This window comes from Copidosoma floridanum, unplaced genomic scaffold (genome assembly GCF_036245765.1).
Source record: "Copidosoma floridanum isolate Cflo_tuat_1 unplaced genomic scaffold, Cflo_Japanese_pri ptg000021l, whole genome shotgun sequence".
Classification (NCBI taxonomy): domain Eukaryota; kingdom Metazoa; phylum Arthropoda; class Insecta; order Hymenoptera; family Encyrtidae; genus Copidosoma; species Copidosoma floridanum.
In genome coordinates this window covers 30,819,874-30,843,370 of record NW_028321898.1, presented here as the reverse complement: position 1 = coordinate 30,843,370, position 23,497 = coordinate 30,819,874, and the positions used below count along the sequence as shown (strand labels likewise).

The 23,497-nt window shown below is 41.4% G+C and overlaps 1 protein-coding gene across 1 annotated transcript in view; it reads right to left on the bottom strand.

The window, feature by feature from the left end:
• The window catches only part of SK (small conductance calcium-activated potassium channel), a 104,610-nt gene that overhangs the window by 16,037 nt on the left and 65,076 nt on the right, over positions 1–23,497 (bottom strand). The window lies entirely within an intron of this gene.

The window sequence follows — 23,497 nt, the reverse complement described above, 5'->3', positions numbered from 1 at the left end:
TGTAATGACAACTTTTCAACTGGGACTTTTTGGTTTTTCAAAGCGTGTGGGGTATCCTCGCTGCACTATGTACAAGCAACATTGCACGTCGGTGCTGTACGTATATCTAACGTGAGATTTGCGCGGTGTGCTGTGGTCAGCCGATCAGTTGGGAGAGAAAGGAGGTGAACTTTATCAATTACGTATAACTTTGGTCGCGGTTCAATCGAGCGAGGGGTAAATACTGTCGGAGAGTACGTTCCTCAACGAGACATCCGGGGAAACAATATTTTTTTCTGCCCAACAGTCACACGCAGGGGCGATTAGAAAATTTTCCAGATCAGTGCAAGTAATTCTTTTCGTGGCTTTTTTTCCCTCTCTTCGAGGATTGTTTTCAACAAAATCGACGGAAGAGCCAGAAAAATGACAAACAAATGGCTTGCAATCAAAAATTTACCTTTCGGCGTCCGAGAATCATCGCGTCGGTTACACAAAAGCATCACCTGCGCTCCTTTATTTCCGTCGGCAATTACCTAAATCTTCCTCGCTGGAATTAACAATCGGAGCTAATAGCGCGTGTAACTAATGTTCCCCCAAAGACCCCTCGAAGAATGCGGTGGTTGAGAAATCCGCGATTAAGATAATTGATCGCGAAGAAAAATCGGTAAGACCTTACCGAGTCAACGATATACTTAATCAAACGAGGCAACCGTGGTATGGAAAAAGTTCCCTTGGCCTAAATTTACAAAGATGCAAAAAAACACACGCGCATCTCCCGGGGGGGCATTAAGCGTGCGGATGTATAAATATCCCTCATTGAAACACCGGTTCCCGCGCTAACAGCGACTTATGCAAAGCGAGCGATTTGTCAAAAAGTAGGGGGGGCGCGAATTTATCGGGTCGCTCCATCATCCCCGAGCGAGGAGATTTCGTGAATACGTTTTTACCCCCACGGGCGTGCGAGCGAGTTTCTCCCTTGTACTAACGAATCGCCTACGGGGTATGCGACAGTCATTAAATCGTAAACTCGAGATCGTGGGATGATTTGGTTTTTTTTTTTTTTTTTTCAAATGACACTCGAAAAAAAAGTATTTCATCCCTCTTGGTTGCGTTTGCGCTCGCGAGTGTGGAAAACAAGTTTCAGATTGGAAGTTCCGAGTAATTGATTGTAAAGTTACGTGCGTCCTTCTTTCTCTCGTGTGATGATCGATGATTAATTGGTCTGCCCCGTACATGGATCGCGCAGGTGCAATCGAGAACTTTATTTCTATACGTACTGTAGTATATGATTTCACGGGAAAGAAGTTTTACGGTTTTGTCCTTACTTGAAAGAAAAACAAAAAAAATTGATCAAGAAATTTATATTTTTTACCAGCAACGATATCAATTGTATCTTAATACAGACTTTTCTTGCATTTTAATACAGACTTTTCTTCATAACTTAACATATTGTATAGAATGGGACGGTTGGCAGAGAGAAAACAAGCACCTAGTATTGGCGAAGGAGTTCGAGACTCGGTTTTTACCTACCAAATTTTACCCCTGCAAAGTTGGAGCTTTTAAAGTCCATTACACAACGATGCTAAGTATAATTCCAAATTATCTATTCCTAGGTGAAAAGTTTTTTGTAACCAATAAGTTTGGCGAGATTTTTTTGTTTCTTCTTTCGTACTCCCTGGCCTCTACTTAAGAAAAAAAAAAAAAAAAAAAAAAAAAAATGTACCCACATGGTATTTTCTTTCCTACTCGGGATGCACATAATTTTCTTCCAACGCGGCGATGAAAGATCACGTATCCCCGCGAAAGCTTGAAAATGCACTTCATCTTCGGTTGCGAAGAAAAAAAAAAGCCCAAACCACCGCGTCGGCAAACCTTGGGCAAAAATCACCCAAAGCTCTCTCGCAACGCGATCTCTCTTCATATACGCGTATCGCGACCGAGCTCGTGACACTAATACCCCCCCTAATGCGACGAGACGAGCGCGCGTCTTCTTCGTTTCTCTTTTCCTTTCTCGTTTTCCTTCTCTCCACCGCCGATGCTCCTCCCCGAGCGCATCATCAGGTAATTGCGGGCAATAGCGAAGCCTCAGAAAAAACCGGCGTCATAAGCTCGGCTCGCGAGAAACTTTCACCGTCGCCACCCTGAAAATCTCGCCCACGGAACTAAAAAATACACCGCGATACTGGAAGGGCTTTTTTTTCTCAGCTCGCGAGCTGTTATCCTTCCCCCTTGGATCCCGAAACTTCACCGGCAAATCCTCGAGCTCTCGCGGGCCAGATTGCCTCCAATTACAAAGTTCCAAATAAGAAGAGCTTACACATCAGCTGTACAACAACCACAGCGAGTCAACCCTCTCTATCGCGTGTATTGTTGTATATCAACTAGTTACGGAACTTGTGTGCTCGTGTATGCCAATGGAGACGCAAATGGTTGCGGTAAGGGTGTATTCGATACAATCGAAGGGGGGGATTCGTCAAAATTGCAGGTGTATCCGACTTGGGGGAGAAAAAAAAATATATCTATAATAGAGGTACATGCAATCGGGACTCGGCGCTAAACCAACCGGAGATTCCTCTTTCGTGTCTCTCTCGCGTGGCCGGTTTTTACGAGCCTTGGTACGTAGCGTGTGTAGTTTTTGCGGTGCTTTCATAGTCGTTGTCTCTCGAGGGGTCACCTCGATGGGCTTTACTTTTGTTGCTCCGTTTTTTTTCCTCTTTCTCTTTAAGGATAAGCGTCCCAGAGTTGGGCGAAAATGAGAAAATCCGAGCTTTTTTTCATCACGATGCCTTACTTGGAGTTTCCACCCCCTTTTATTTTTCTGTTCCAGTGAACCAAGGTGGTGTGTGTATTTTTTTCTTATCTCACGTTTTGTAATACGTACAGCAGCTCGACGTGAATCACCGAAAACGCTTGTTCAATCGCGTACATCATACCCTCCAATAGTACGAGGTAAACGACAGAACAAACAATATTCGTGCGACCATCGACTTGGGCGGCCTCGATTTGATAGATATACGGAACGATCGGGTGAAGAGCAATAAAAACAGTTTCAAACGTGGTATGAACATATTTTACGTGTGCATTATTTGTACGAACTTCATGTACATGTGTAGGTATATATGTTGCAGGAGGGTCGATCGAGTTCGCCGAATGATCGATGACAGTAACAATAGAGGGTAGAAGCAGCTTTTTTGCCTTTCTCCCTCATGATGTAAACGTTAAAGCACACGCTTTGACTGACCTTGACGGCAAGTACTACTTTTCATTGCCAATGAAAAAATATTGCAAAAAAAAAAAAAATAAATAAATAAAGCTTATTTAAACTACACGTAGATTAACATAGTGATTAATCTCAACAGTGTTCAAAGCTACAACGTATATTATGCAGGTCAAGCGTTTATTTATATACATTATTTATAACAATCACACACAAATCGCATGCATAGCTCACATATATATTTGGTACACATGGATGATGCTTGAAAAAACGTAGTCCTCCTAAAAACGGTATACTCATTCGCCTACGTGATGTAGTTTCTAATGTCTATATATGACAAATAAATATATTTATACATGTGATCAAAGAAGCGGAAAAATTGATTGCTACAGCAGTGAATTTCCATTCCTCCTCTCATCTGACTCTCCTACAGCTCGTCATCCATGTATGTATATACACAAACGAGATTGATATTCTAATCAAACAATCTACTGTGGGGTTACATAGAGGCGGTGGACGGAGAAAGGAGCATCAGCCGAGCTCTTTCCTTTTGTAACTGCATTAGCGTTTGCGGACATGCTTGGATTATAAAATGCTCGGGGAACAGCATGTCAAGGCAGGTCAGGGATTTATCATTGCTCGGGTATGTATACGTGATTGTAATATTTTGGTTTTTTTTTTTTTCTACTGTTCTATGATGGAAAATTAACTATTTGGATTCAGCTTACTATGCATAGCTAAGCCGGGGGAGTTTCAGGCCTGCGGGTGAATTTTGGAGAGAAAATACGCAATCTAGTTTGCAAAGGTCTCATTCTCATTCCACGTACCTTCGAACCATTTTCTTACTTACAAATTACCGCTACTGTTTGGAGATACATAATCTTCCTCTTTACATTATTGATTGATTGTTGCTATTTCATGGTCTTATTTCTTTATGTACGCCAAAGGCTTGTATATGTACAAGAACAAAAGCAATAGCGCATCTGTAGCAATAATTATGTAAATTGCAAAATAAACATAAGTAGTAGGCAGTATGCAGAACAAATGATTTCCTTGGTATGTGTAATTTTCGACACTAGTATATTGTAATCAAATGCAAAACCAATTTCGATACTGAAAGTAATCCATTACACCCCCAGATGTGCTCGTTTTACTTCAAATTCAGCAACTAGAGTGTGCGGATTGTTGTTGTAGCTACCACCACCACACACGCTTTCCCTTTAAACGTCAAGTGCTTTGATTTATAATATCGCCTACACGTACTCATTGAAATAATTTCGCGAGTAATTCTCGGTGCAACAACACCCTTAGAAATTAACTTTACACCCGGTGCATATTATTACGTTCTCGGTGTACGTAAACCTGCTGGGATGTACTTTGTACACGCGCTCAATTTTTTCCTGCGCGCGAGGAAGTGCATGTAATCGAACGATACTGCCGGAGGACAAAAAAAAAAAAAAAAAAAAAAAAATACAGTATCTCTTCGACAAATTTGTACATACACAGATGGGGGGAGGGTATCTTTGCGCGCGTGAACCAACATGACCACAGCGACGGAGCATCAAAATGCAAAAACCGATGCGAGCCAATTTCCCAAGAACCAACATCCGCGTGGGAATTAAGTTATTCCACAGCGGACGATAAGGGAACGACGACGATACCAGAGCTTTTACACGAATGGAGGGGGGAAAAAAAAAAAAGAAAAAAGGTGCTAAATAGAGGGGAAAAAAGTAGGTGAACCCAGGGAAAGTTGGCGCGAGCCGATATATCGGTAACTTCGAGGGGTGGAAAGGAAAAAGAAAGGGGCCGGCGTGTACAGTGCGAACGCGTGTAATGACGAAAGTTGAAATCTCGCAAAGTTTTCGGGCCGCCAATGTACGCCAAGGAGGGGCGAAATCAATTAACCGTAGCTTATACCTCCCCGCGCTCGGGGAAGTTCATCAGCGGCACTTTGTACCAGCCCCCCCCCTCCGCCCCTGGTTGTCGCGAACGTGGCGTTAATTCTAATGGAGCGCGATCTCTTGTTTCGGGGCACAAGAGACCGGACGAGCCTTTCTTCCAGCCTTTCCCCCCCAAGGAAAAATATATTTAATCGAAGACCAAAGGGAGCGAGGAGACTCGCCACACTTTTCTCTTCCCCCCTCCCTCGTTTTTTCATCTATATTATTTTAACGAGAAGTCGAAGAGGAGGAGTCCGGCCCCGTGTTCCCGGCGAGTGGACACTCAATACTCCGAGTTCAAATTGGATCGGTTTAACGATCTCGGCTGCGCAACTTTGGAAAATTAAAACCACCGCTGTGAATCGAATTATCGAGGGAGGGAGGGGAAAGAACATATTGGCAGTTGGAATAGTACAGCGCGACAAGTAATAATGCATACCGTGTCGTACGGCTGTGATTTGGAAGCAACAGAGTGTTTTGGTGGACGCGTCAGGGAAGACGTGTGGCCTATGAATAATCAAATCGTTCCTGGGGGGGGGGAGGGAGCCAAACGGATGGCGATCTGTCGATAGCTAATTAATAATAAACGATTCAAAGGTACAAGTGGGGGTGTATGATTAGCTGGCCGCGCTGATCACTCTGAAGAGGATTTATAATTATGGTATTTTTTTTTAAACTGCTGGCTTTGCAATAAATAATGAATCTTTGGTTGTCCAACGATACCGGTTTCATTCACTATAACTTCAATGAAAGCTTGGGTTTGCCAGTAAACGTTAATTATCGTAAAAGCTGTGAAAATCAATGCTGTGCTTTCATACGTGTATTTGCTTTTTATTAATAAAATACCGAGTAAATACTTGTGTAAATTTTACCCCATGAAAATCGGCTTTTAGGTTAATCACGTGGCCTCTGCAATGGACAAGACAATGAGCAATCACCTGCGGTATGTCTACGACTTATGCGGACCCTTTTATTGTCCTTCGCGCGTATATATACTGAGCGTGTGTGTATATTTACATTGGCGAAGGGAATACAATTACGCGGCGGGAGAGGACAATGAGGGCGCGACCGGCGGCTCTTTCGCGCTCTTTGTTCGGGCGCTTGGTTTTATTGAAAATCGGTTGCTGACGTGATTTATTGCCTACGATTTTTGGGGGGTTTCTTTATTCGGGTATTCAAAAATAATAATTCATCCGCGCGAATCGATGCTTTTTAATTTATTCTTTGACCAAATAAGAAAAAAACTAATTAAAATTTTTATTAATTTGATTTTTCAGTGGATCGACAATTATTATTAGGAGCTGTAAAGATGAGGAAACTTGTTTAATTTTCATAAAATTCATGGGTTTTCAATAGAAAACAATAATTGAGACAACGTTGATCTGTACAATCGACATTCAATTTAATGTTCGTATTATATATTTCAAGCCGATTATACAATTGAAAAAAAAAAAAAAATAAAAAAACTGAAAGCTAAAATTTAATCTTAATGCACACCCGGCAAAATCACCAATCTCTACGTTTACAATATGTAGATAAAACGTTTAAGTTTAGATTGTTCGCGTATCTTATACCTCGAAATAAACAAAAACGCTACGTCAGAAAAAAACGAACGAATGGAAGTATATTTATCAGTTCACGTGTCAGTGTTTATATTTCATATAGAAACATGGGCTTGGGCTTGGGCCGCTCGGCTCTTTGTTCTTTGTCAATGTATATATGTGTATATGCGCGCGTGTGTGTGTTGGGAGTTGTGAGTATGTACTCAGGCAGCAGCTCTGCATGAGTTCCATGAATGTTTATATTTACGACGACAATCACCTATTACTGTATTAACTGCTGGTATATTTTAATTGTTATATAATGTGATTATATTCTGGCCCACTTTATTATCGTACCAAAACCTGTACTTTTTTTTCTTGTGCTTTGTTTCGGTTAAAAATCGATTACATAAAAACAAAATAATACACAAATAGCGAGTTCTTTAACTGAGTACGAAAATATGGTTTGCTTGGTAATAGTTTGAAATGAATAAAATACAAATCCATTTATTGTGTAAGAAATTAAATTTAATGGAGCTTACATGTAAATCATACAAAATACATTTTGTGAATACGCTCTATTGACTTATGAATAATGAAGTTTCAAGCAACATTATTAATAAATCTGGATTTTCTGAGAAAAATTTCTTATTTTCATTAACTTTCAAAATGTCACTATTACTTTGTATAAAAATTACAACAGCTCTTCTCAAATCTCGAAGGTCATATTGACTTACGTTAAGAAGTTTAAGAATTTCCATCATATTTTCTTCATTTACATTTAACATTAGATACTGTTCACACAATTTCTGTAATTCATCTATATTTAGATAGTGAGCCAATTTGAATAATTCAATTGGTTCTTTTTCGACATCACATCTACTAGTATATATAAAAGATAGTAATTCTTCGACGACACAAGCAGTGTAACCGTCAATATTTATCACATTTGTTTTTCCTTCCAGCATGTCTGCTTCAATCATTTTTTCGAAAACATCACTACTAGCGGCGAGTAGGACCTTGTGCACATTGTATTGATTATTTTCAACAAATATTTTTATATCACTAAACTTTTTTTCTTCCCATACTTTTTTTATGCCTATAGCTAAAGAACTTGGAAACTTGTAATATAATGTAGCAGAGCAAGTACTTAAATTAATATAAGAAAATGAGCCTTTCAATATATTTCTGTCTCTAGTCAAACAACAAGATGCATGTACGTCCGGCAAGACGAGTACAACAGGTAATTGTAAGTCTTGAGTCCATTTGCATGTTTCATTAAATTCAAAAGTAACATTAAAGTATTTACAGTTAACACCGGTAATATAAAAACAGTGTTTAGATAACATTATATTACAATGTGTGCTATTCAAAATTGTACTCTGAGGAATATTCTCTTTTGACAAATCGAGCTCAAATTCGGTATTTAAGTAATTCAAATCCGTCCAATACTGATGTAGTGACCTAGAACGTATACAATTTTAAAGTTAAACACCGTATAATGATTAACGGTCAAGTGAGACATATAGGTACTCAAGCAATATTCTTACATTGTGAACTGTATAGTATAGGATGACGTTGTAGCAGTTACACCGTTACACGTAATGTATATGTAGATACGTCGATTATTCTTGTATACGTTCGGCACAGCCTTGCCAAGAAAAAAAACAGCTAATACTTAAACCGCTCGTCTCGTGTATCATGCACAAACACGTATATGGTTATTTTACTCTCTGCAACGACTTCAACCGTTAAATGAGCCTTTGATAACAATTTAATAACTATTTGTGTTTTACGAACTCACTTTTTTTGAGTTAAAATAATAAATTACAGATAGAGAAAAAACTGCACGTTGTAAATGCGTCAATGCACAAACAAAAAGTGGCCAGTAGAGGAACTATGCACACGTTTTCTGTATGGCTGGCGGCTTGTCTCCCTCACTCATCTCCCCTCAACTCTCCCGCGAGCCGAGCCGACAAGCCGCCAACCAATAGAAAACGTGTGCATAGTTCCTCTGCTGGCCACGATGCATGGATTGGCGCTCAAATCAGCGCCGAAACATCGGCACACTCTTTAACAAATGGCACTGGCAAGTGCAGAGCAATCTCCCTACTGTGGGCTTGCGGTGGTAAAGTCGCTACTGCTGCATGTCCGAGCATGACTCATGCTCATCAGCCACCTCACTCGCACCGCACATCAAGTGTGCATGGGTAAGGGTGCCTGTACATGGGCGTCTTAATGTCTTAAGACTGCAAGCCACACCTATGGCGGGTGATTCATTCAAACTGATGTTAACTGAATACCGATATAATTTGTTTTAAACAAGGAAATAGACACTTTATTCATCATAAAACTATGTAACCTGATTACATTATAACGTTAGAACGTTTTTAAGGCATCAATTGAAAAGTTTCTACAATTCATGGTAATACAATAATTTTGTCAACATAACCTCTCTTTTGAACGACTCAGCGTTAACAAAATTTTTTTTAGTTTTGGTGGCTAAATATCTTTCCAATATCATAATGCAATCACGTAACATAGTTTTGTTATGAACAGGATGCCTATTATCTTGTTTAAAACAAATTATATCAATATTCAGTTAACGTCAGTTTGAATTGAATCACCCGCCATAGGTTTGGCTTACAGTCTTAAGACATTAAGACGCCCATGTACAGGCACCCTAAATTATATGAAAATTACAGGGATTTTCAAATTAATTGCCCATAGCAATTTTGTTATGGAATAAAATGTAGAAAAATTCGCTGTTTCGATTAAAGTATATTTGATCAATACAACATATATGTACATATTTATATAGATGCAACGACCTATGCTTTGTTCGTAATCGATAACAAATTAACATAATTATTGATTTTTTAATACATACAATATCGAATTCAATCGAAAAAGAGTCATTATCTTCAATTTTCCATTTTTTTAGTTTTTGCATAAATTATTTTACTGTATACACGTCCTTATGTGGAGGATACACAATTTCGCAATTTATTTTACTTTCTTATGCAATGAGGATAAAAGAAGATGTGATGAAATTCCACCTTGATCGAAAGAGCGAATTTTTTTTTTTTTATATTTAATTCGATGATAAAACCGTTATTGGCAATTTTTGAAAAAAAGTACATTTGTAAATATATTTATTAGCTTTAAAAAAATAATTTTACACAGCAAAAAAAAAAGGATCTTTACCCCATAACGCTCACGCTACCTATGAGTAAATTTGTAACTACAGAAAGAAGGAGTTTCATCTGAGCAATCACCTGCGGTATGTCTACGACTTTGCGGACCCTTTCATTGTCCTTCGCGCGTATATATACTGAGCGTGTGTGTATATTTACATTGGCGAAGGGAATACAATTACGCGGCGGGAGAGGACAATGAGGGCGCGACCGGCGGCTCTTTCGCGCTCTTTGTTCGGGCGCTTGGTTTTATTGAAAATCGGTTGCTGACGTGATTTATTGCCTACGATTTTTGGGGGGTTTCTTTGTCCGGGTATTCAAAAATATTAATTCATCCACGCGAATCGATGCTTTTTCATTCATCTTGAGTGATTAAAAATTTGATTAATTTTTCTCAGTGGATTGGCAATTTTTACTAAAAGCTGTAAAGATGAGGAAACTTGTTTAATTTTCATAAAATTCATGGGTTTTCAATAGAAAACAATTGAGACAACGTTGATCTGTACAATCGACATTCAATTTAATGTTCGTATTATATATTTCCAGCCGATTATACAATTGAAAAAAAAAAAAATAAAAAAACTGAAAGCTAAAATTTAATCTTAATGCACGCCCGGCAAAATCACCAATCTTTACGCTTACAAAATGTAGATAAAACGTTTAAGTTTAGATTGTTCGCGTATCTTATAAGTACCTCGAAATAAACAAAAACGCTACGTCAGAAAAAAACGAACGAATGGAAGTATATTTATCAGTTCACGTGTCAGTGTTTATATTTCATATAGAAACAACACGGAGTACGGGAGTACTGGTACATGCGAGACCCAACGACCAATATAGAAATAGAGCTACAGCGTATACTTACGCTTTTTTGGTTGGGCCTTGGGCCGCTTGGCTCTTTGTTCTTTGTCAGTGTATATATATATGTATATACTGAGGCAGCAGAGGCAGGCTCTGCATGAGTGTTTATATTCCTGACTGACGACAATCACCTGCTATTATATTTACTGCTGGTATATTAATTGTTATGTCATGATATGATTAAATTCTGGCCCAACGTTATTATCGTACCGAAGCCTGTATTTTTTTTGTCTTGTGCCTTGTTTCGATTAAAAATTGATCAAGTAAAAAAAAAAGTAATAAACAAATACCAAGTTTCCTTTAACTGAGTACGAAAATATGCTTTGCTAGGTAATAGTTTGAAATAAATAAAATACAAATCCATTTATTGTGTAAGAAATTAAATTTAATGGAGCTTGTATGTAAATCATACAAAATACATTTTGTGAATACGCTCTATTGACTTATGAATAATAAAGTTTCAAACAGCATCATTAGTAAATTTGGATTTTCCAAGACAAATTTTTTATTTTCATCAACTTTCAAAATTTCATTGTTGCTTCGCATAAACATTACAACAGCTCTTCTCAAATCTTGAAGGTCATATTGATTTACGTTAAGAAGTTTAAGAATTTCCATCATATTTTCTTTTTTCATATTTGATACCAGATAACGTTCACACAATTTCTGTAATTCATCTATATTTAGATAGTGAGCCAATTTGAATAATTCAATTGGTTCCGCTTCGACATGACATCTATTAGTGTATAAAAAAAAAAATAATGCTTCGACAGCACAAGCATTGTAACCGTCAAGATTTATTACATTTGTTTTTCCTTCCAGCATGTCTGCTTCAATCATTTTTTCGAAGACATCACTACTAGCAGCGAGTATAGCCTTATGCACGTTGTACTGATTATTTTCAACCACTATTGTCAAATCACTAAACTTTTTTTCTTTCCATACTTTTTTCATGCCTGTAACTAATAAACTTCGATATTTGTAATACAATGTAACAGAGTGAATCTTGCACTGAGCCTTACTGAATGAGCCTTTGAATACTTGTCCGTCTCCGGTTAAACAACAAAATGTAGATTCGTCGGGGAAGAAGAGTATCATTGGTAATTCTAAGTTTTGAGTCCATTTGCACAACTCATTAAATGTAATAGTAATCTCGAATTTTTCAAAATAGGAATTACGGTTGTAATTAGTATTAACCAATATTTTACAATGTGTGCTATTCACAATTGTACTCTGCGGGCTTTTCGTACTTGTTGATGATAAATCAAGCTGAAATTTGGTGTGTAAATAATGTAAATTCGCCCAATACTGATGTAGTGACCTAGAACGTATACAATTAAAAATTTAAATACAGTAAATAATTAACGGTCAACTGAAATACGGATTTATATAGGTGTAAGCAATATTCTTACATAGTGAACTGATATACAGCTGCAGCGTTGTAACCGTTACAAAAGAAAAAAGAACTGTAACTCCTTATAAACCGCTGGTCTCGTTCCCGTATAATACACAAACACAAATACGGTTATTTCACTTTCGGCAATCAACTGCAACCGTCAAATGAGCGTTGATATCAACAAACTTATAAGAATTGCTTCTTTTGCGTATTTACTTTTTTTGAGCCAAAACAACAAGTTACAGACAAAGAAAACTGCACACGACGACTGCATCGAAGCATCAACCAAAGTGCGAAGCGGGTCTGTGGCGACACTGGCGACTGACACCAGAGATAAGTAGGGATATTGCCATATGTTAGTATGTTAAAATTGTAAAGAGTGTGCCGATGTTTCGGCGCTGATTTGAGCGCCAATCCATCGTGGCCAGCAGAGGAACTATGCACACGTTTTCTATTGGTTGGCGGCTTGTCGGCTCGGCTCGCGGGGAGAGCTGAGGGGAGATGAGTGAGGGACTAGCCAATAGAAAACGTGTGCATAGTTCCTCTGCTGGCCACGATGGATTGGCGCTCAAATCAGCGCCGAAACATCGGCAGTCGCATCAACAGTACTTATGAGTAAATTATTTGAAAATCAAAGCGGTTTCCGAGCTCATTACCAAAAGCGATTTTATTGTTGGATGAAATGTAAAAAAATTCCCTTTTTTATATTAAAGTTAAATTTAAGAAAATCTTCTTTAATTCTAATTGCGAAAAAAAAAAGATAAAAATAAATTACGAAATTGTGTAACCTCCCCACCGTAGGACCCATACCGTAAAATAATTTAAGCACAAACTCAGAAAATTAAAAAACAAAAAATAATTATGTGTTCTCATGTGGAGATTCCACAATTTCGCAATTAACGTTGCTTTTTTGTGGTATTTAGGAACAAAGATGTTTTATAATATTTTATTTTAATCGAAAAAGCATATTTTTTTCACTTTATCCAGCAATAAAATCGCTATCGGCAATTGGTTTGAAAAAAAAGTTATTCTACCGATGCCACATAATACTCAGTTGTTTTAAGTTACAAAATATTTTTATTGTATTTGAAGGTCTTTCAAAGTTTCAAAGATGACAAAGAATCAAAGATTTACCACATAACGCTCGCGCCACCTGTGAGCGAATTCGTAACTACGGAGAGAGGGGGATTTTCATCAGTCTAAAAGTGAAGCAGGCGAAGTACGTGCAGGGTAGATTTATTTATTCTCTGTCAAGATTTGATCATCTTTATTGTCTAAGTTAACGTGAAGCATAAGGTATATGTAAAAGTAAGCTTATTGTTTAATTTGTAACAATTTTATGATTTTATCATTAAAATTGACTTGTAAATGCTTGATTCTTTAAAATCTATTAATATTTTCATCGTACGAACAACGTAGGCTGTGAAAGTTTTTCTTATAAAAATCCGCCTTTGACATTATTAATTTTTTCACGTTCCCAGTTTACATGTCTCAAGTGCTGATTTACTGTTTCTGCTAATCAACCGCGATAAAAGCACTTTGTATACATATAGTATTACAACAAAAGCATTGATAAAAAGCAACTTTTTACTTTTCCATTTAATTATCATCTCAGCATTTAGTTACGCACACAAATTTTCTCAAAACTCCATGTACTCCCCTTCAACACGACCCTACTAGCAATCCATGTACATTCAAGTTTTCCCACTACCCATACAGCATACCTAACGTGTGTATGGATACCGGAAACCACTAAAAGGACGCAATTCACACCCTCGCTACCTTTCATCTAGGGAAAACACCTGCTCGGCTCCTCTCCTTTGCCGAGAATTCAGCCCTGCAGCGTATCTACAATTAGAATTCTAATTCTCAACCACTTGGTCCTAAACCTCCCCAGAACCTGATTTATTTGATAGACAGCCCCATCTGGAAGTCGTTTGATAAAATGGCCAAGGATGTTTGTTTCGGGGTCCAAGAGAGTCTTGACGAAAGGAGAGTCGCCACCTGGCTCCGGCGCATATTTATCGGGCTACGTTGATAGTCAACTCAACGTCAAATCACGAAAATCAAGGAGCGCACGGTTTAATGAAAAATCCCGGTCATCCTTTCACCCCCTAACGACGCGACGATTAATTTCACGATCATCTCAAACGAGCTCGGAGGCGAGCGCTTCCTCAAAGGGCAAGAGAGTTACCGTGTTTTCATTATTTTACGGGAAAAAAAAAGGACTTGTGCGTTATCAAAGAGGGCGAGGGAAAATTACATCTGCTCGCGTGAAATTCAATTTGGAAGACGGTAAATTGATGGGGGGGGGGTACCTGCTGCTTTTTCCATCGCGGAATATGTGTCGCGGTCTTTCTTTTTCGGGGCATAGTGGGTGCGCGAAGGGAGTCGAGAAAATCAACCCTGGCTTGTGGAAGTTGGCAAGTAAAACTCGTCCCTCAGGAGTATATGGGACTCCGGTAAAGAAGGTGTTTTCGCGAGTGTAACGAGTTGGATCAACTTTGAGGACGTAATTTCCTCCGCAAAGGGGTTATTGAGCTCGAGTTTGATCGAGACGTGACCGATGCTCCGAAAAGTATATGTCGCCGGGGTGACTTATGGGGAGCTCGTTCGTTCGTCGGCGGTGCCAAGGATGCAGGCCATGCATCATTTATTCCCTGACATTGCAGGTAATTGCTCGGGAGGAACTGAAAGGGGCAGGGAAAAAAGGGGGGTCGTCAAGGTTACGGGAAAGTAGCGCGGCCTCGTTTGGAAAGTTTTAATTAAACGGGGAAAAGATTGTGTCAGTGGTAAAAGTTGAGTTGTTTTTGTTGTCGGGGGTGTGAAAACGGGATGGACGCAGATTGACGCGTGTTTGCACGGGTGATGGTGGAAAAACGTTTTTTCTTTTTCTTTTCTTCGGTCGTGGGAGTTGCAGCGGAACGGTAACGATGATTTTTTAAACTCGGACGATGGAACAGTGATGTTTGCGGAACTACTGTTGGACTACTCGGTGAACGGTATTTTTGCATGTCAGTCGATGAGTATTTTTTTTTTTTTCGCTACATTGCGATTATTTATCGTTATGGGACAAAATTAATGGGGCATCGAAGTGGAATTTGCATCGGTTCAAGGATTGATGTTAACAATTGCTATTATAATGTTTCATCGCAATGTTCTCGTTACCGGTACGTAGAGAGGTATTGTAGCGAACACAGCTAACGAGCCAGAACATTTTTTTTCACCACCCATTACTTGCAACCTCGAGCTTTTGTATTCACTTTCCATTAACATAATTCGTGCATACACCCATTGTAAAGAGTGTAAGCCTCTCTCTAAATTTTCTCCAGTGGAACAGTTTTTGTGAATAAGCTACAACAATGGGTAACAGGATAACAATTCTTTTATCCTATGCAACATCTCTAATCAACAACGAAGACGAATAACAACGACTAAAATCTACATTATTTATGGACTATTGGTCAAACAAACACTTTTGCATCATCACCAAGCGATGAGTGACTAACGTAATGAATTGACAATTGTTGAAGCACCCCAAGGTCTATACTAAAAAAAAAAAAAAAAAAAAAAAAAAAAAAAAAAAAAAAGGAGGACATAGAGATGAGACACAAAAGGTGTGTTTGGCGTAAGTAAACAAAGAAGAAGAGTGTGTACGTCGGGTATAATATTATACATACATATATATATTATGTACACACACAGACGTGGTACGGTAAGGAAAGAAAGTATTGTTATACCTTGCGTGCATAGTCTCTCGAGGAGGAGGAGGAGGAGGCGAGATAAAGCTCGTCTCAGGTGTAGTCGGGCGGGCCGCGCGCGGTCGGATAGCTCGGGGCCCTCGAGCGTAGCAGGTGGGCCCGCTGGAGCTGGCCGTCCTCCCCGGCCGTGAGGCACAGGGTGCAGGCCTTGTTGGTGCACCTGCTCTCGTGGGTGTCGCCCCACAAAGTGCGCACCACCGAGATCGACAGCCGACGCAGCCGGTCCTCGCCCTCGTTGCCGTCCAACTCGCTGCGCGTCATCCTCAGGGTGGCCCGGCTCGGGTGGCGCTGCTGCAGTGACGGCTGCTCCCGCGCCAACGACGCCGTCGTCGCGAACGAGTTCCTTCGGGCGTACGTTTTGGCGATCGGGCGACCCCCCTGGGCTCCTTTTTTTCCAAAAATACAGCCCCGAGGCTAGTACACGTTGGAGCGATGGTGATGCTTCGTTACGGCCGACCTTGGCTTCGTACTAGGCTGCTGGCAGGTGACGCAGCTTTTCGCACCAAATCAAATGACCAATGAGTACCCAAAGCTTAATTTTTTAAACGCAATGCTTTTTTTTTTTCCTTCCGTATTAAACATATACTTTTTTTTTTTTTTTTTACATTTTCCTTCATCCTTTATTTTATTATGCTTTATAGTTTAGTTTTCAGTTTTATTAATTATTATTAAGTTCCAGAAATTATCCGCTTGGCGCGACTATTAATTAATTAAACAACCATCGGCTGAAAATGCCGAGCAAACTGATCGGAAAAAAATGATTAAATTTCGCGCGTTATGAAACCCCGTAATTTACTCTGGGGCCCAAGTATAAACCTCGCCCCCCACCACCCTCCCAAGTGTCGCTTGCGTAACTCAACGAAGCTCTCACACAGACACACGCGAGCTCACGGAGAGTGAAAAGTTTCGACATTGAACAAGTGGTCCGGGCGCTAGCTCGCTGGCGCGAAATTTAAATGACTCATCTCATTACCCCATCCACCTGCTGCCGGGGTCGTTATCGCTAAACTTGAAACAGGAGGGTGAGGGGGGGGGAAGCCGGCAATGAGCTCCATCCCCCTTAAAATTCATTTTGTTTTGTATCCCGAGAACAGTGGCGATAAGTATAATTACCATTGCTCGGAGAAGCCGGTGGGCGATTGTAAATTTACAATGCACGGACCCGAGCGAGGGGGCTCGATGAGCTCAAAGTTTCTACGGGTTTATAACTACGAGGTATTAAGCGAGCACAGCTTGTGTCTTTGGGCGTAGTTTGACAGTTGAGATTGCGACTCTCCGATCTAACGATTTCCCGGGTATACCGAGCGACAACGAACGCAGTAGTAATAGCCAATTTTGGTCAGACATTTCACAAAAACTTATCCATATGGCTTGGACAGCTTTCACGTGGGTACAATATGTGTGTATACAAAGAGCAACAGCTTCGGGAGGATTAATATTCAACCCAACGAGTGTTTGCTACGGGATGATGACCAGTCACGGGAAATAACGAACAACACGTGAAGGTACATCCCAAAGAGGGCAATTCTGGTGTGTGACACGCGCTCCGTGCCCAGTTGTTTGTTTGTTGCTCGTGCCTGAAAAAGACACTTGAGGACCCCCAAACAGAGAGAGCAACAAAAAAAAAGAATAAACATTTAATTAAACAACCGTTCGTGCAGTTGATTTGCCCTCCCGGCTCGGCGCGCGAAGTTACAAAGTGTTAGCGTCCATCGGAAAAGAGTACAGCGCTGGCGCGCAGTTTCGTTATCTCGTTAGCGTTTATGATGCACATGTCCGTAATCCGTTTAAAGGGGTACGTTGCAGCGGTAGTTCCGCGCCTCGGACAAGCCCCGGCCGTTGCTCCACTTTTCTTTTTCGAGAATTCGACGCGCCTCGAAACGCGAAATGATGTTTCATAATCCCCCGCTCGTTTGTGTGAGCGACGCGCCGAGAGAGGGGTTTTTTTTTTTTCGCAAGCGACGGCCAGCCGACCATCGGTCGTTTGACTGCTATCAGCTTTTTTTTCTCACCCCCCCGGCCCAGGTTGACGCTGAAAAGTCAAAGATTTATGGCTGCTGACGCGCGCGAGGCGAAAATCAGAGTCGACGGAACACGCCTCTGGGTTGCCGAGGGTCGATCTGTGTGTGTGCATGGGTCGATCGAGGTGTGAATTAGTGCCAAAGTGATAACGCTGATAAAGAATTCCGTCCTCTTTGCTCCTGAACAAACAAGCCACGGCGATGGGGTGTCCTTATTACAGCGGTCTTTGAAATAGGAAAAAGGGGTCGTCGAGCAATAACAGTTGCCGCTAATGAAACGATAGCGCGGATTGCGAGATTTTTCCGGAGAATTAAAAGCACGGCTACACCGCAGAGATCCGGGCGACAAACCACCCCCTACCGTAAGAGAGACACATACCCTCGGTCTGATCCTCTTGTTTACGCAGGCGCTCGAGTACTTTTCTAAAAATACTCAGCTCTCTTTCTCTCGGCTCCATCCATCCATCGGATTAAAAGGAGATGCAGCGAAGAATTTTTCCCCCACCCCCTTTCATCTCCCAAAGAGTAGGTGCACGCTCAATCCACTCGCGTCTTTCGTTCTTCTTGGCTTTTCATACGGGAGATTTGAATCTCTCAGAGCTGCGCTTCGAGTACGAAAACGGGGTGTTTTCCCCAACCCGATCGGCCGTGTGGCGTTGCGTAACGGAGAATCACGGCCGTATCGGTCAAGCGTGTAAATCACCGAAGGGGATGGGAGGCAAATTACGGGGTAACGCGCATTCCGATGATTAACCGTGCGAAATTATGCATGTAGCGCGCCGAGCGTTAAATAATCGGGTGTGTGTGCGTCTCGATTTGCATAAGCGCGTTATTCGACGGCTATACGGTTATGGGCGCGGGGGAGCAAAAAAAATTGAATCCCACTTTTGACGTTTCGTTGGGGGACCTGTCGAGTGCGAGTGTCATCATTATTATTATTATCGGTATGTAAAAAGCTTATCGGTGCACCTACATGTGTACGCCGCGGCTGCTCGGACGAATATTGTCCCTCGCACGGGCGTTAATCTCGTTTAATACCCCCCCCCCCCCAAATATGACTGCGGGATGGGAAGAGGGAGGTATTTTTCGGGTTTATAATTTATTCGTGATCACACGTGTAAATTAACGCGAATTTAAAATACAAGTGTAGGTACACTTTGCCTCATAATTTGTCGACAAGGAAAAGGGACATTGTGAGTACGTTTTTTTTTTCATTTGATTAAATTAAAGGTAGTTACGCGGCTGTTCTCGCGAGTGCTCGAAATTGATTTTAATATTGACAACTTTGGCGCAACACAACACAAATAATTTGGCCAGCTAAATGATGATGATGAAAGGTATACTAATGTAATTTCGTACGTCTCTTCGTTGCACCCCGACGTTAATGAATAAAAATCCTGTCGTCCTACGAGCTCCGGAGCTTAAAAAAGCACCAGCAGGAAGAAAACAATACCCACCACCGAGAGAGAGGGATGGCGAAATATTTCCATTTTCGCCCTCGGCTTTCATCCCGCGAGAGACGAGTCGAGCGGACTGATTTTCCTCCCCGGCGACTGGCGTGTAAATTCAAGCGCGGCCAAGTTGTCAACTGGAATTTCCGCCTCCCGGAGACTCGGGGAATTTTTCGTGCATTCACGTGCATCACATCCTGGCGACGCGTCGCTTTAAACGTTCCCTTGGACGCACACTGTTTATTTGCAATTCGCGAGAAAGAGGACTGATTGGCAAACACACGGGAGAAATGTTAGGTAGGTACATGTTTTCTTTACGATCCTCCGGTCCAATGATCAAAGACACACGGATTCAGCGACCCGTTCCTTCATCTCCCCAACCAGACTCGTCCTCCGTAGGAAAATCACCGCACTCGAGCACCAAACGAACAACCCATCGCAACAACAGCCCCCGTTAAAACACAAAAGGGGCATCATAAAGCGCACCACTAAACTCGCGCCGGGTAAAATCGTTCAGTCGTCCAATTGACCTACACGTAGCCAATTCGCACTCGACCGAAGGAGGGAGCGTGCAATTTCAAGTCAACACGCGCACTGGGGGTTGCTAACTACATAGCCGATGACACCCGAAGCTGCACAAAGGGAGGCTAGCCCCTTGATAACAAATCTTTGCCGGATGCATCCGCGCCACCCCTTGTAGACGCACAACCACCGAGCGTATATACACGCCCGAGCAATAGGACACCTAACGCTCGCATTCATGTCGTGAATCCCTCTCTCTTAGCTTCCCATTCTCCTATCGTCGTTTATCGACGTTTCGAGGGCACGTTGTGTGCACAAGGAGGGGCGAATGGCCAAGTTATTCGGTACTATAGAGTGAAAATCTCGCGAGACGCTGTTATGCTTGCTCGGCGGAGAAGTTGCCGAAAAACAGAGCGGGGGTGTCCGAGAGATGCCAAGAGACTCGTAAGTATCCGAGCGAAATAAAAGAGAGAGAGAGGGGGGGGAGGAAGAAGCGGCCAACAACAACAACAACAACAAATACACCTTGTACGGCTACTTTCTCTGCCAAGAGAAGCGGGAAATCGGGGGATCCTTGAAAGTTCGGGCCCGCGTGATTGGCTGCCAGGAGTCGAGGGTGCACCGTCGCTTCGTTGGGCAATTCTTTCTTTTTCTTCTCCCCCCCCCTTGTTTTACCAATCGCCATCTGTATGCGCAGCCTCGTCGCTGATTTCCCTCCCGATATCCGTACACTTTTCGGTTTAATTAAGTTTGCGGGAGCGCACGTACACACTCACTCCCTCGAAACCACATCTCCGATAACGCGCCGCGGAAAGCGTACGAGTGTGTATATACACGCGAGCTCTGCAGCGAGCACTTTAATTAAAAAATTTTTCCCCTCCTCCCTTGCGAAAACAGTTTGCTGGCGGAGGACTTATTGACCAAGAAGCTGCGACGCTTACTCTCGCTATGCGAGATTTTTCTCCAAAGTTGGGTAATTAAGGCGCTAGACGCGCAAATGGGCACTCCAACCTTGGGCCGTACAAGACACGTCACCCGATGATCCGTGAAACGTCGAAAAGCGTCTCCTCGAGCTTGAATAAATAATTTAATCCCCCCTTGGATCTTTCCTGGGAGAAAGCAGCTACGGATCGAGGCAGAGTGCCAAGGATTTCTCTCCGGTTTTTACACCCAAGGATCGAAGACGCGGGAGGAGCTTCTTGTTTAATGCTTGAGCTTGCAGAACTCGGCCTCGCGAGACCGGAAATCAGTCGCGGAGATCCGTGTTTTCTCTTTTTTTTTTTTTTTTTTTTTTTTTTTGGTCTTGCACTTTTGGCCGTACGTGCACACGCACCGGCGCCTCTCGGGCGCTCGTCCTTTTCTCGGTTTCACGGAGGTCACGCGGTCGCTGACTCTAGTACCATTTCTATTTGTAAACTCCCCCATCGAGAGTTGTAACGAATGACTGACGTTGAGAATCACGTATAGAAGATGAAACCGCGACAGTGAGACACACAACCCATCGATCCCACGCTTCTCGATACCAGAAGCGCAAAGAAAGGAAATGATGAAAAAAAACAAAAAAAAAAAAAACAATAAAAGTCGAAGGAGGAATTTCCGAAAATCCAGCGCGAAAAGGATACCAAGGATGTATCAGGTGACGTATTCTTGCTTTGTCGAAAAGAAAAAAAAGGTCTTCACGCCCCTTTGCACGTGAGAAAAGTAATTTGAGCCCAGTAGGCTCGCACCTACACGCGATAGCAGGAGCAGAATGGGCTACTCGAGGAAAATGAGAGAAAGAGACGGAGCCTCGAGGCTCTGCTTCCGATCTGTGTATATACCCACGTCTAGATGGGGCATCCAGGAACGAGAGGAAGCTAGCTTTGAGAATGCGTTATCTGATTGGATATCGACCTCATCCGGAATAGCATCGGCGTGTACACGTGTGTATATGTGTGTACGGTCAGAGGCACAGTGGAGAGAAAACGACACGACCGAGCGACATTACTCTTCCTCTCCCCTTTTTTTCCTTTCTGTACCCCCACGATACAGACACCTGTTCTCCTATAACTTTCTCCTTCTCTCGGGAGCCCTTGGCCAGCGCCGCGCTTGCGTTATTTACTCCTTTGATTTTCAGCTGTCGCGATTGAAATTTACACTCCGTAGTGCACTTGAAAGGTATAGGGGGTGCTCCGTGGGCTGTGTGTGGTTTTTTTTTGGTTTCCACGCCTATGTACGTCGTGCCTCTGATTTGCTTCATCACGCACGTGGCGGCTCGCGTGGGGATTTAAATTTAGCTGATGCGTCTATTTTCGGCGTACGCGCCTCGCGTGGGATAATTCATTTATTTACATCCACGTCGGAGATTAATTCAATTGTTCTCGGACCGTGTACGTATTGATTTCGACACGCGCTTAGGGAAACTAGTTATTTGAAACTAATTAATGTTGTTTTCGATAATTCTATTCAATTTTCATTGTAAGCCACACTGTTGGTAAAAGTAAAAAAAAATGTTACTGTATGCTTTTTTACCCAGAAATTTTAAACATTACTGCAAATTTACGTTTATTTATTGTCTACTTTCGATGTGATAAAAGTGCCGTTACGTCAGTTAATATATGACCGTTTTTCAATGTTATGATTCAATTACAATGAGAAACCGTGCATTTATAAATATTTCGATAAATAAATGAGATAGACAACAAGTGTAAAAATTATTGACACATCAAATGTATTTCACGTGAAAGCTGAGTAGTGAAACAGAAAATGGTCAGCTAACGGACGCGTGGACCCTGTTAGAGCCCGTCTGTCCGTATACGGGCTGTTTCTACTGGCTGTCAGGGCGCATTTCAACTTTGTCCTTTTCTCGCTGCTCCCATCAGGTTTGGACGTTTTTCGGAAAAAATAAGAGTACCCTCCCAACTTTACGTCTATAATATGCCTAAAAATCACAGAGTTTTTTTTTTATACATTGCCATGGACGTTTGGGAGTTGTCGAATGGAAAAAGTTGGCTCGTTATACGCGAGTTTATTGTTGGCATTGGAAATACAAGGGGGAAAAAAAAAAATTCCTAAGCGTGGAAATTTAAAGAACTGGATTGCGACGTAGGTTATTGAATGGAAGTATCTTTTCGTTTTATACACAACCATAAATGTAAATATTTACATGAGCGCCAGGGTACCCGAATCAGCATATCTATTATTGTCAGAACGAAAGAGCTGACTTTTTTTTATAAAGCTTTCATCGATGGGGTTATTTATGGAAGCTCGTTTGAATACTCTATTTTTTTTTTTTTTGTATATTTTAAAAAGAAATTTTAACGGCTATTGAACAGTTGAAGTTTGGCAAAATTTATCGTCGATGCACGTGAGGAATTGATTTTTCGTTTTGTCATTACGTACTTTGTTTTTTACAGCGTTGCGCTTTACGATGTATGTTTGACTTTATTTAAATTTTATCTCTGTGTAGGCGAAAAAAAATACACTAGGGGAGATTTTTATTGCGGTTACACGCTGCAACAACTTTTTCTCGTACCCTCTTTTTTTTTTTTTTTTTTTTTAAAACAGAGTTTCAGAATTAGCATTTTTATCGCCGCTCTCTGGGGCTTAAAATCCAGTCACTTTTAGCGATT